Below are 12,632 nucleotides of genomic sequence, written 5' to 3'. Positions count from 1 at the left end.
CATTCACTGGGTATCTTGGGGCAGGTAGACTTCACTACCAACAGTGATGATAATTTTATGTGGCTGTTTAATAATACACTTTCCCCATGATGTGGAAGAATGACACGTGAACCCTATTTATAATTGACAAGCTACCAGATTTTACACTCAATAGTTGTTGCAATATTGACATCAAGTAGTTCTGCACAGTTTTAAATATGGACACCACATCCTCGCCTGGCTCATCTCTCTCTGCCACAGGCTTTGCTGTGTCTCCCAATCCATGCATTATACAATATGTTAATCTGAATATCTATCAGGTGCATGGAAATGCATGCTGTGTTTCACAAACAACTTTCTATATTCCTCAAGCATTTACTGCTATGGACATTCTTTGATTTGATTCAGATTCCCACTGGAAGACTGATTTGGAGGATTTTCAACTTTATCTTCTCAGCCCTTAAATATAATTCTCATATATGCCATTTCCCGTCCAGGGTCATTGGGAGCTAGAAAGCTTGTCCTGAATAAATTAAGAGTATTTATTGAACAACTAAGTATAGGGAATGTTTTTTTACACATCCTTAAAACGAGCTAGAGTTTTCACAAGCTATGTTATGTTATGTTATGTTGTTGTGTTATGTTGTTATGTTATGTTATGATGTTATGTTATGTTATGTTATGTTATGTTGTTGTTATGTTGTTAAGTTGTTATGTTGTTGTGTTGTGTTATGTTGTTGTTATGTTATGTTATGTTATGTTATGTTATGTTATGTTTTATGTTATGTTATGTTATGTTGTTATGTTATGTGTGAGAGAGATATATGATGGTGATGATGGTGGTGGTCTGTTGTTGTTGTTTAGTCGTGTCCGGCTCTTCGTGATCCCATGGACCAGAGCACGCCAGGCACTCCTGTCTTCCACTGCCTCCTGCAGTTTGATCAAACTCATGTTAGTAGCTTCGAGAACACTATCCAACCATCTCGTCCTCTGTCGTCCCCTTCTCCTTGTGCCCTTAATATTTCCTAGCATCAGGGTCTTTTCCAGGGAGTCTTCTCTTCTCATGAGGTGACCAAAGTATTAAGTATTGGAGCCTCAGTTTCAGGATCTGTCATTCCAGTGAGCACTCAGAGCTCATTTTCTTAAGAATGGATAGGTTGGATCTTCTTGCAGTTGATGAGACTCCTTCATGGATCACTGCCTTGTCATGGTGAAGGGGTTTGAATAACCCAGAGAAGCTATGAGCCATACCGTGCAGGGCCACCCAAGACAGACAGGTCATAGTGGAGAGTTTTGACTAAACATGATCCACCTGGAGCAGGAACCGGCAAGCCACTCCAGTATCCCTACCAAGAAAATTCCACGGACAAAGACAACAGGCATATAAATGTTATGACGCTGGAAGATGAACCCCTCAGGTCAGAAGGCGTTCAACATGCTACTGAGGAAGAGCAGAGGACAACTACAAGTAGATTCAGAGCTGATGAAGCAGCTGGGCCAAAGCCGAAAGGTCTCTCAGTTGCGGATGTGCCTGGAAGTGAAAGGAAAGTCCAATGCTATGAAGAAAAATATTGGATAGGAACTGGGAATGTAAGATCCATGAACTATGATGATAGTAATTTTATTATGTATGGGTTTCCCCAGTCATTCCTGGTGGTTTCCTGCACATATATAACATAATAAAATGTTAAACATTAAAAACCTCCCAATACAGAGCTGCCTTTAGATGTCTTCTGAAAGTTGTGTGTGTGTGTGCGTGGTTGTAAATCAAATGCAAGAGCTGCATCAGCAAAACTGAATGTTCATTTTTAAAATGGCTTTCTTCATTTTTTTAAAAAAACACACAGCAATGGCATTTAGAATGTATGTCTGTTAGTTTACTTAAAATATAATAATGGTGTTACTTATGAAGTCTAATGGAGCCACAAAATAAGGGCTGGATTCAACTAACCCAGCATACTAGCAGGAGCCAACACAAGAGCTCTCATTATTGCAATGGGTCCCATTCACACCTCTACCCACACATTGCATTGGGGGGGGGGATAAATTTGATTTGCTTCACATGTAAAGGTGTATTTTCTGAAACTATGTGAGAACCGAAACACAGCTGTGCTCCGAATTTTGCAATGCCGTTCTCCAACCAAGTATTGTGTACCAAAAATGTACATAATAGGGTAAAGTGTGCATACAGCTACACATATAATAGCAAAAATGGAATACAAAATGCTGGGGGGGGGGAGTCTTTGCAAAAATGTGTTTGTTAAGCAAAATTGCATATTCAAATGTCTGTAAGTAGGAGACGTTCGTGTAAAAATATTGAAAAATGTTCAAGAGAACATTTTTAAAAATAAAAATTAACAAACTGATATAATAATTTGGAAAACTGAACTCAATTCGGGGGGGGGGGGGCTGAATGAGCAATTGAGAGAACCAGAAATTGACCTATTCACCCATCACTAGATTCAAGTGTGGCTGCATTCAGATAGCACTTTATTCACTTTTCATGGCACTTGCTCACCTGTTAATTTTTGTGTTTTATGTGATCTTTCATACACCATAAAAGCCACTTCTGGAAAACAAATGGATCCTAGCATATTTTACCATTCCTTTGCTTTTTCGGGGGGGGGGGGAATCTGTTTGCAACCCCGTTAACTCAGAAAATCATGGAGGTTTTGTACTGTAATTTCCTCGCCATTTTCAGGATCATGTTACCTCCGCTCATGAAATAGGGTAGAGGGAGGGTGTATCTTGGTTAAAATGTCTTTCACACTGTTAAAAATGTAGCAGAACATGGCAGTATATCAATAAAAATAACCGCAGCTCAGTAGCACAACAGGTACCGCAGTGTAAAAGCTACATTACAAATGAGGACAGAAATGCTAGCATTGTAATCAGTAAAACTAACACAATAAAACCCATGTTTGAATGCAGCTTGTGTTTATGTAGGGGGAGTCACTGGAACTGCAATGCACCGGAAGAAGAAGTTCTGCCGATCAGCTTGGTTTTCCTGCTCAGGTTGCCTGTAACCCAACTGCTTTTTCACTTGAGTAAGGTAAAGGTAAAGGGACCCCTGACCATTAGGTCCAGTCGTGACTGACTCTGGGGTTGCGGCGCTCATCTCGCTTTATTGGCTGAGGGAGCTGGTGTTTGTCCACAGACAGCTTCTGGTCATGTGGCCAGCATCACTAAGCCGCTTCTGGCAAACCAGAGCAGCACACAGAAACACCATTTACCTTCCCGCCAGAGTGGTACCTATTTATCTACTCGCACTTTGATGTGCTTTCGAACTGCTAGGTTGGGAGGAGCAGGGACCGAGCAACAGGAGCTCACCCCGTTGCGGGGATTTGAACCACTGACCTTCTGATCAGCAAGTCCTAGGCTCTGTGGTTTACCCACAGCAGTTTGGAAATATTAAGTAGCCAATAGCAAGGAGGCAAAAGGTTGCATTCCATTTGATCCATGCAGCATCTCCTTCTTCCAGATTCCTGAAACTATTCCTGCTTTATTAAAGAGAGAGAGAGAGAGAGTGTCAAGGAACTACACATAACATATATTTTGGCTCTTGTTGAATATGACAGAGAGAAAAGAGCAACATGAACGTTAAGTTAACACATTCAGGAAGAGAGAGATTGAGCAAGCTGATGGTGTGACCTGGAACAATTTCAAGCTTCAGTGAAAAAATTAAGGCAAGTGTGCTTGGCCTGGAGCTATTATGTAAGGGTTTTTTCCTTAATGCTGGAAGTCAATGTGACAGAGCAGCGAATGAACAATCTTGGTAGGACTGCATAATTAAATTAGGTACAGACTAACACTGTGAAATTCAACCAATCTGATTATAGTGAGATATGTTGGACCAACTACTTTAAGAATGATCCAAACTAGTTTGCTACACAGCTTGTAAATGCCAGTTCACCCACAAAACATTTCTACTGAGACCAGCGCATACATTCGTGAATACCAGCTGTCCCTATTTATTCCTAGATTTGCTGATTCTCTGATACACATCCCTAGTAGATCACTATCCCTGCTTTCTTAATGTTGTTAGTGTGAGTTACTAGGGATGTTCTACTGGTTTCGGTTCCTGCCAAGAATACCTTTAATGAATTAGGTCCTGCCAGGCTATTAGGTCCTGCCAGGCTATTGAATACAACATAAATTAGGCAGAAAGATCCTTCAGCAGTGTGTAATAGAGGCATAGGGGAATGGGGGACTGCATATAATATGAGAACAGGGGAGTAACTAGGAATGCTTGAGATATTCATCTTTTGTGAACTGGTCTGATCCACACATCCTGTATGAATGTGCTGATTGGGACTTATAGTTATGCGCCAGTTTTCACATTTTCCAAATAGGTTTCTTAATATGGTACCCTAGTGTCCACAAGTTACGTCTGTGGTTGGGAGTGGAGAAGTTCACATGTATTTCAAAATGCAAAGTAGAAACTTTATACAAAATATTCAGATGTTCATAATATGTTAAGCAGATATATTTGGTTTCCTTGGGATAAAATTGATGGTGGGGGGAGGGGAGTAAGGATTCAGAATATTTGGATTGGAGGAGCCTTTTTCACTTTCTTTTTGATATAACAAGTCATATCTTTGGCTGTGGTTAAATGAAGCCAATGCCATGAATGGAAGCTATATAATTGCTTAAATAATGCATCACATGGGAAATTGCTGGGATGCATAAATCATTATAACTTATCTTCAATGTGTGCATGATTTCTAGATTTTGGATTGTAGAAAGCTCTTTGAGGAGGGCACCAATGTTATATATGGAATCAACTGTATTTATCAAAAAATAATACACTTTCATCTGTATACTCATAGAATTGTAGAGATGTATTTGTATTATTTTCAGCTGTTCAGGTAGAACATCTGTTCAGTGGTTAAACAAATGTTATTTCTGATGGGGCCTGGGAGCATGCACAGAGCAGCAACCAATCTCTTCAGCCAGCCCACATATTGGAATCAGCTCAGCTATAGCTTCTGGTCTCATAGCTTTTTCTTTAAAAGTGGTCATGTGCCAGACATTTGCTTGATAAAGTATATATTATAGCATTTAGTATATCACAAATTCATTCATAAACAGAACCCATCTATCAATTTAGTGAGTCTTGTCTGTGGTTTCTAGTTAAATTCCTAAGTTCTCTGATATAGCCAACTCTGCAATCATTAATTACAATGTAAAAGTTGCCTCTTATATAACTCATTTCTTTAGCTTGTAAAATTCATTTAACAGGATGCCAAGACTTCTTCCCGTAGGTTATGAATGCAGATGGCTTATATTTGGCAAGCATGCTATCCTGTGAAATCTGGCAAAAGAGTTTGTGACTTTCGCTATGCCAGCTAGCCTCCAGTCACCAGATATTTTTGGATTTCTATATAAATACCTCATGAAAGGGCAGGAAAGACAAACTGAACAGGAGCTTACTGTCCTATTCATACATTTGACCATTGTTGCAAATGTCTGTTATGTTTCTTCATGTCCCCAAAACTAGCTTGACTTGTCCTCCTTATGATGCACATTTCAGCACATTTCAGTGTTTATGCTTCCCAAGCCCTGACAGATTTTACTCAGAAATAAGTTCCAAAGTGTTAAATGGGACTTACTCCTAAGTAAGTAGAGATCTAATTTCAGTCTTAAGGCAGGAAGTTGCATGTGATACGAAATACCGAAGCTGTTGTGGCGTAAGAGAAATCAGCAGAGCTATTTATAACTGGCACAAAAAAGAAGAAAGAAACAGAAGAAGGAAAGAAATTCAATTCTGCAGTCAGAAAAGCTGATTTCTGTGTCCTGAATTCCCTCCCAGGTGAGATCACACCCTGTTGAGTGCCTGGCACCTGACTTCTTAATTTATTTATTTCAGCAGTTTAAGCCATTTCTCATTTGATGATTTTAAACTGATTTTATATTTGTTGAATATAATCGTAATTGAGCAACATATAAATTTCTCTCTTTTTTGCACAATAATTCATAATGGTTTTTTTCTGTTTGTGTGACTTATAGCCCTTTTGCTAGTTAGGCGGATGAACAAAGGACATTGTAGTCCTGCCATCTTATGACTAAATACCCTACCCAGGAACCTCTCTGGTTTCTGAGATTTCACCAGCCGTTGCCACACCTTCCCACTTTTACCTGAAGAAAAAGGACTGTAAGCAGTATTTTCACAAGAAAAGAGAAAGAAAGAAAGTTGAGATCCCAAAGGAGCATTATAATGGCAAACCCTTCCTCTCCCTCCTCCATGTTATATGTGTGTGCTGAGTATGAGGATTATAATTCAAACAGATTTTTCACAACTTGTTCTAGAGATGTAAGTTGTTTAGCCCAAGTGTACACATCTAAAGAACTTGTTTTGCGGCTCCCTTTCTTTTACTCTCACTCTCCCTTCTTCCTCATTCTGTCCTTCCTCCGGGCTCCCACTGTGAAAAAGCATGCTGGGCCAACTGGAAGATCTGCCCACCTATTGTTGTCTGGGTTGGCAGAGGATGTGGGTTACTAACAAGACTAATTGCATTCTTGGCAAGGCTAGCTGATTTCCCCATACACACACTTTTTGTGGCTGAGATATTTTAAGCACTGAGAAATAAGCTTTCCTCCAAATCTCCTTTCCTTAGCAGCTGTCTACTTTGCCTATAGCTAAAGCAGCCTCTGGCTTAGCTTCATTTTGATGCTGCTGGTGAATGAATAAAGTCATATCGCTGGACCTCAAGCTTGTTGATCTTTGCATAGGATTCTTAGCCATGGGACTTGGAGCTTTTTAGATTTAAGTGCCTCATATCAGCAGGCAGGATGGGAGCTGATAGATTAAAGTTTCATTTGGTTGCCTAACTGAATGGCTTTAGTTAGTGCCGTGCCAAAATGTGTCCTCCATTTTCTCAAAAGCTTTCCCCACCCCTCTTAACAAAGGAGGTTTGCATTTTCCTGCCTCATTTTTGGGACACCTGAACCTGTCTTTAGGATTTCTGACACTTTGGTGATTTGAGTTGACCTCACTGATGCAAACTGGCCAAGGATAGCTTGTGTGTTTTCCTTCCTAGCAAACATTTCCTCAGCACTCTGCAGCCTCCTTGGCTACCCACATTTTCCAATCTGAAAAAATGCCTCATGGAGTTACCTCACAATTTCTGCCAACCTAGCACTTTGAAAGCATACCAGTGCAAGTAGATAAATAGGTACCACTGTGGCAGGAAGGTAAATGGCATTTCTGTGTGCTCTGGCTCCCGTCACGGTGTTCCTTTACGCCAGAAGCAGTTTAGTCATGCTGGCCACATGACCCAGAAAGTTGTCTGTGGACTTAACTGTCTAGGGGTCACTTACCTTTCACTTTACTTCATAATGTCTTCCCCCAGACTTTGATCGAAGTGTGGACAATTGGTGAGATGCTTTCAAGAATGAAGGAAAGGGCACTTTTCAGTCATTTTGAAAGCAAGGCAAGGACAAAAATATCCTGAACCCCACCCAGGATAATTCCACTTTTGTTACTTTTCAAATGCAATTTCTTTTCTTTTTAATTCATAGAGAACAGGGCAATTTTTTGGCACAGCTGTAACTTGCACAGTGTACCAACGAACTCTGGAGTTTCTCAGAAACTTATGAGAGGCTCTTTAAAGAGGATTTCAAACAAGCCGGACCAAATATTGCTTGAGATTGTTACACATCCCTGAAACATGACGGTGCAAGGAAATGTAGGGTGCATTCAAATATATATTTATATTGTTGTTACCCACACCAGATCCTTAAGTTGATGGACAGGTAAGTAATCTCAGCAACAACAACAATAAGCGCAGCACATCACAAGCATGCAAATTGGCACTCTCAATTTATGTGGGGCAAATGCACAGCTATAGTTTCAGACTATGGTAGTATAATGGTTGGATTGTATTCTTTTTAATAACTCGGTTGTAGACTATGTCGTATGCTAGGCAATATGCCTCTATGTACCAGTTGCTAGGGGGAAATGCCCTTGTGAACTTCCAGTAGGTTGGTCACCATCTAAAGAGGATGTTGGACTAGATCAAGTGTTAGGAAGCTTTTTCTCTCCAGATTTTGATCAGGTACAGCTCCAATCAGTCCCAGAAAGCATAGCCAATCTGGAGGACAAAAGGTCCTCCATGCCTAGACTATAGGGATCCAGGTAGATTCTAATGATCTTTTCTAGTCAATGTGAGATGTTGGTTCTTTTTGTGTCACTGTTTTATGCATTTAAAGCAGGTATCCAATTGAAATTTAATGAACATTCTCAAAATGCATTGCATTCTGAAGACTGCTATTCTGTTCTGTGCTGTTATTGATGATAATGGTATATGCAATTTTATGCTCTTGAACAATTGCTTGTGAAGTAATAAGCTCATGTTTTGCAAGATTCTGCATATCCTCCCCACCATTTTTCACAGTCTACCTTAACTATTTCTTAAAGCAAACGATCAACTTTTCACCACACTTTCCATGCAGATAAGAAATAATTCAATCCAAAAGTTTTGTATAATTATTATAATTATTGCTGCCTCAAATTGATGTATAGAACTACTGATTTTTTGTGATTAATGAAAAAAGAGAGAGCGACTTTCGTATTTTTCATACTTAGTACCCTTAGAATTCCCTGTATGTCTGCTTCTCCAGTACATTTTAATTAATCCGTTATTCAGATTGTCTCTTAGCATTGTTTGCAAACATGATCAAGATGCTTTTGATGGCTCCCAGTTCTTCATTTGAGATGGGACTCAAATATTTGTATAAAAACAACTCTGAACTGGATACACTTTTTTCCTATTTCCCAGAACTGAACCCACTCAAAACACCTAGCTTATAAAAGGTAGGTTTATTGTAACTGGCCAATAGTTGAGAAAATCATCTGTATCTAAGGAGGATTTTTTTTTAGGAGTGGCCTCATGAATGTTTCCAACATCTGATGGGCCCAGCCTGCCAACCTCGAGGGCCCTGCATCTCCAAAAACAATTTGCTGAACAGCACTTATAATGACAAGGGGAAATTGCTCATTTGTTATCATTGCCATCCCAACAGAATATGCTCTAAAGTGAGCTCTGTTCAGTTATATTGGACTTGTGATTTTCCTTCAAGTGTGTTCTAATCATTGTTCCCAACTGGTTCATTGTTCCTTGCTCCTGAAAGGAGTTGATGGCAGGTTTTTTCACAGCAAAAGAAGTAATTTTGAACTAACCATGTCCATTGCCTGGGACTAGGATAGCCAGGATGCTGCCCTCCAAATGTTATTGTTATACAATAACAACAATAATAATAATAATAATTTATTATTTGTACCCCACCCATCTGGCTGGGTTTCCCCAGCCACTCTGGGCGGCTTCCACAGAGACCAAAAATACACTAAAATGTCACACATTAAAAACTTCCCTGAACAGGGCTGCCGTAAGATGTCTTCTGAATGTCAGGTAGTTGTTTACTGCTTTAACATCTGATGGGAGGGCGTTCCACAGGGCGGGCGCCACTACCGAGAAGGCCCTCTGCCTGGTTCCCTGTAGCTTTGCTTCTCACAATGAGGGAACCGCCAGAAGGCCCTCGGCACTGGACCTCAGCGTCCGGGCAGAACGATGGGGGTGGAGACGCTCCTTCAGGGAAACTGGACCGAGGCCGTTTAGGGCTATAAAGGTCAGCACCAACACTTTGAATTGTGCTTGGAAACGTACTGGGAGCCAATTCCATTCAGACACATTCAGACACAGTCAGCCTTTGGAAACACCTATTGGCCGGAACTTCACCACATCCTCCTTATGGAAAAGAGAAGGATGATGTGAGTTTCATTCTGGATTTTTTTAGGCCACAATGGTAAAACCAACCTCAGTAACATCCTGTTACTGTTGAAAGTTGATCAGAAGACACATCTCCTTCTTCCCCCGAGGGTATCCAGCTGTTGCCAGTAAGGAAGTTTCCACCAAAAAGAGTTGCTTGTGCTTCTTTGAAATGGTTAGTTTTGGAACATTTTCTCTCATGCTTCTTCTGTCAGTTAGTCAGCCTCTTTACAAGTGGAAACTGATACCATGCAAAAATAAAATAAAAACCTACAGACTTGTTAGAACACTTTGGCTGTTGTTGTTTTAAGTGCCAAAAGATGAATTGTGTGAGCCAAGTTCTTCATAAAGAGCTCTGTGTATCACAAAAGATAAAGATAATGGAATGGGAGGGGAGGGGGAAGAGAATGGAAAAGTGAAGAAATCATGGCTGGATCCAAAACAAGTCTAGGATTTTTATAGACCTGACAACCAATGATGAGTCATATTACTTCAAATTGTTTGTTGGAAACAGAAGTTTTCATAGGTAGAACATTTCTGCCATCTGAGCAACCCTGAACCACATTTGCTTTGTGGTGGTTTTAGAGTCCGAATAGCAGACTTTGCACACTTACTGGAGAAAAGCTATGTTGATAACAGCAGAACCTACTTTCAAGTGAACCTTCATTCATAAAGGTTGTGCAAGAGTAATATGAGTAGACTTAGGAACTTCCTCCCCAAGGTCCCCATCCCTGGCTTAAGCAGAAGTCTTTCCTATGAAAATTATATATGAAAATTACCATATAAAATGCTTTATGCTGAGTCAGAATATTCATCTATCTAGTACAATATTGTCTGCAGGGTCTAGTAACAGTTCCCATGCTTTTATCCTGGAGTTTTCCACTGCACAACCTAAAGAAAGCAGAAATTGGACCTTTTGCATGCAAAATGCATGCTCTGCCACTGAGCTATGGTCTCATTCCCCAATGAGATCCTTTAACTATGGACAACCAAATCTATGTGTATTTGGTTGATGTGAATTTCACATTTTTGAAACCTGTAATTCCCTTACATTCCTGCATTAACATGAGATTTATATTTATTTATTGTTTTTAAGTCTCACATTATATTAGGCATGCCATTTTATATGAAATGGTCTTATATAGTAGATATGTCACTTAAATCTGACGCAGGACCACGTGTTTTTAATGGAAACACTGGTGAAACTGGTCTAGGGCCTTAGACATGCAGAGCATGTTCTTCAACAGTAAACTACAGCCTTCCCCCATGGGACTTTCTGCAGGAATAGGTGACAATTTAAAAAAGCTTTGTGTGTTCAGTGGCGGCAATTGCAGAGCAAATTGGATTAAATCATCCCTGGAGTCCCTATGACAGCTATGAGGCAGCTTGGGGTTTACATGAAAATTGTATGGGATTTTTTGCAACTTGTACCTTAAAATTGTCTCTTCTTTTACTGTAATTATTTTTTTCTAACTACGAACATATGTCAGAAAATTAAATCCATCCAGATGACTGTTTTATAACTCACCTTAAACGTTATCATGATCTTCTGTTCATTTGGGGTAGGTGGGATTGAGTGGCCAGGTGATGGGATTTCTGAACCTTTAATAGTGATGCAAAGGGGGGGGGGGAGGGAAATTCACTGCAGGAGCCCAGTCCTCTTTTTAGTCCAGCTATCTGAGAAAACAGCACAAAATGAGTGCCGTTCAAGTAGGTGCTGACACATTGTGTTGTAAGTTCTTTCGTACTTGAGCAGCAGCAATTAGGTATGTCAATAAAAGCCAAGCTAATTGATTCTTGATTAATGTTGATTTCATTACCTTGGAGTCTGGGAGGTGCTTATTGATTGTACTGTATTTCAAGACGGTGGTTATGCATTGCCTACATTTCTTTCCCCTCCCAAATTCTGCCTTTGGAACTTCAGGACTGAAGACACACCATTAAGATGGAGCTCTGATTTAATGATGCAAACATCAAAACAAGACGTGGGCCCAATCTGCCTTTGCTTTGAAGGATAAAAAAAAATAGCCAGAAGGGGAGAGTCTAAAGCTTGCACTGGAAGAAGCAAGGTCTATGGTTGGAACATGCAGTATTCATGTAGACTTTGTCAGCATGGAAGTGAGAACAAGCCTGAGATTGCTCTAATTGGCATGGTGAAACATACATCTGGATACCCCCCAAATCAGCCTTTCCCTTTTGGTGTGTGTGCTGTACAATCCCTGCCTTCAGTCTCTAAAAATAAAACTACAAAAGAGGCAGGGGACTGATTCTGCTCACACTTGTCTTCTAGTTATTTGCTCTGACTATTGTTGGCATCCATCCGTCTCAAGAGACAATGGAGTGCTTCTCCGGAGGTGATGGCAAATTGCTGGAGAATCACATCACCTGCTGCAGCTGCAGAGGCTGGTAACTCATAACTGCTGCCTTCCTCGTTGTTTCTGCGGTCTTAGTAGCACCTGGGTGGTGTGTATGGAGGTCCTAGGCTGCCCAGACAGCAAGACTCCTCTCTCGGCCTCACTGATGTGCTCCAAAGAAAAGCAGAGCAATATTTTTGGCACCAGCTTGGCTGCAGGAGTTGGCAGAAGGAGACATACAAGACACCATCCAACCACCTTAGGGACTCCACTCCAGATTGGTGTAGGGTTTACTCCTTAGCCTTTCCTTCGCCCAAAGATTTTCCACAAGCCAGTGGGTCCAGATTTTTCCTCAGGCTTTACTCCCGAAGTCTTTCTCATGATTGAGTATAGTTACAAGGCAGCAGAGTTTTGGATAAGTTTCTTACTTCTTCAAGATGGGCTACTTTCCCAGGTTGACAAGCCCCATCTGCCCTTCAGAAAGTTCTTTCTTGACTGTTGGACCCACTATTGGTCTCACCCACTCAATCTG

This window comes from Podarcis melisellensis (assembly GCF_964234715.1).
Source record: "Podarcis melisellensis genome assembly, chromosome: 4".
Taxonomy (NCBI): domain Eukaryota; kingdom Metazoa; phylum Chordata; class Lepidosauria; order Squamata; family Lacertidae; genus Podarcis; species Podarcis melisellensis.
This window is presented reverse-complemented; position numbering follows the sequence as displayed.